Source organism: Urocitellus parryii, chromosome 3 (assembly GCF_045843805.1).
Source record: "Urocitellus parryii isolate mUroPar1 chromosome 3, mUroPar1.hap1, whole genome shotgun sequence".
Taxonomy (NCBI): Eukaryota; Metazoa; Chordata; class Mammalia; order Rodentia; family Sciuridae; genus Urocitellus; species Urocitellus parryii.
Genome location: NC_135533.1, coordinates 30960359 through 30962486, shown reverse-complemented (window position 1 = coordinate 30962486; position 2128 = coordinate 30960359). Strand labels below are relative to the sequence as shown.

The 2128-nt window shown below is 53.3% G+C and overlaps 1 pseudogene; it reads right to left on the bottom strand.

The window, feature by feature from the left end:
• Nucleotides 1-611: 611 nt before the first annotated feature.
• On the bottom strand, nucleotides 612-1605 carry LOC144253969 (actin, cytoplasmic 2 pseudogene; annotated as a pseudogene).
• Between the last annotated feature and the right edge of the window lie 523 nt (nucleotides 1606-2128).

Sequence of the window (2128 nt, the reverse complement as noted above, 5' to 3'; positions counted from 1 at the left end):
AAAAATTTTGTCATCTGGTAAAGAATTGAGTACAAAAAACCTTACATAAATTAAAATGAATAAATTTACAGATGTAAATGCAAACCGATTCCAACTCAATGCAAGTAATAACCAATGGTGGTCAGGCGGGAGAATGGAAACTGGGTCCTAAGGCTCGGACTTTCCCACCCTGTTAGACCGGCAAGAAGTGACAGCTGGCCCAGGAACTCTTGCCAACCCGAGCAATCCTGGAAGTCTGTCAGCTGACACATGAATACCCTGCACAGATCACTGCTGTGGTCTCAGATTCGCTAAGCCACGGACTTCTCCTTTATGCACGCTCTCACCTCAGGTACCAGGTGACCGAGCCACATGGACTAAAGGCTTAAATCAAAGATATGCACAGGGCATTAAACATATACCAAGGGAACACTTAACTTGAATACAAGGTCAAAATCAGCAACGAGTTCTACGTTCCAGTGCTGACATCAGATACAAGCTTCAAGGACAATTTCTTTTCAAAGGCTTACTCCAGTTTCATGAGGCTAGCATGAGGTGTATACATTTGCCAGAGCAAATTTATACTTCAGATTCAGCTCCTGCAGCAGGTGCCTGGCATCTGCTCAGTCCATCTAGAAGCATTTGCGGTGGACAATGGAAGGGCCGACTCGTCGTACTCCTGCTTGCTGATCCACATCTGCTGGAAGGTGGACAGTGAGGCCAGGATGGAGCCACCGATCCACACAGCGTACTTGCGCTCAGGGGGCGCGATAATCTTGATCTTCATGGTGCTGGGGGCCAGGGCTGTGATCTCCTTCTGCATCCTGTCAGCGATGCCTGGGTACAAGGTGGTGCCGCCCGACAGCACGGTGTTGCCATAGAGGTCTTTGCGGATGTCGACATCACACTTCATGATGGAGTTGAAGGTGGTCTCACGGATGCCGGAAGATTCCATACCCAGGAAAGAGGGCTGGAAGAGTGCCTCTGGACACCGGAACTGCTCGTTGCCAATGGTGATCACCTGCCCATCGGGCAGCTCGTAGCTCTTCTCCAGGGAGGAGGAGGATGCAGCAGTGGCCATCCGTCAGGATCTTCAGGAGGTAGTCTGTCAGGTCCCGGCCAGCCAGGTCCAGACGCAGGATGGCGTGGGGAAGGGCGTAGCCCTCCTAGATGGGCACTGTGTGGCATGACAATGCCAGTGGTGCGCCCAGAGGCGTACAGGGACAGCACAGCCTGGATGGCCACATACATGGCCGGTGTGTTGAAGGTCTCGAACATGATCTGAGTCATCTTCTCTCTGTTGGCCTTGGGGTTCAGGGGGGCCTCCGTCAGCAGCACCGGGTGCTCCTCGGGGGCCACGCGCAGCTCATTGTAGAAGGTATGGTGCCAGATCTTCTCCATGTCATCCCAGTTGGTGACGATGCCATGCTCGATGTGGTACTTCAGGGTCAGAAGACGCGCTGGCTCTGGGCCTCGTCACCCACGTACGAGTCCTTCTGACCCATGCCCAACATCACGCCCTGGTGGCGGGGGCGCCCCACGATGGAGGGGAACACGGCCCAGGGGGCTTCGTCGCGGGCAAAGCCAGCTTTGCACATGCCGGAGCCATTGTCAATGAGGAGCGCGGCGATCGCCGGAGCAGCGAGAGAACGCGGAGCGCGGGCCGGCGGCAGCGAGTGAGACCAGTATCTCTTCTTGAACATTCTGTTCATTGACAATGGCTTCACATGTTTAAATGGAAGGGTCATAGTCTCCTTTTTATGGAAGAAGTGTCAATGAATTTGTATAGGGTTGGGGAGGTAGCTCAGTGGCAGAACATTTACCTAGTATGCACAAAGGCCCAGTTTGATCAGCAGCATCACAATTATTATTGTTTGGATATCAGGTGTCCCCTCAAAGCTCCTGTGTTAATGCAGGAATAGTCATGGATTTTGAGAGCTGTAACCCAAATCAGTCCATCCTAGTTTGAATGGAATGGCTGGGTGGTAACTATAGGCAGGTGGGGTGTGGCTGGAGGAGATAGGTCATTGGGGGTGTGCTCTGGAAGGGTTGTTCTTCTCTGCTGTTTTACCTGCCCCCCCCCCCCCCCCGCCCCACTTCTTGGCTGCCATGAGCTGGCAGCTTTCCTCCACCACCTTTCCACTCTTCC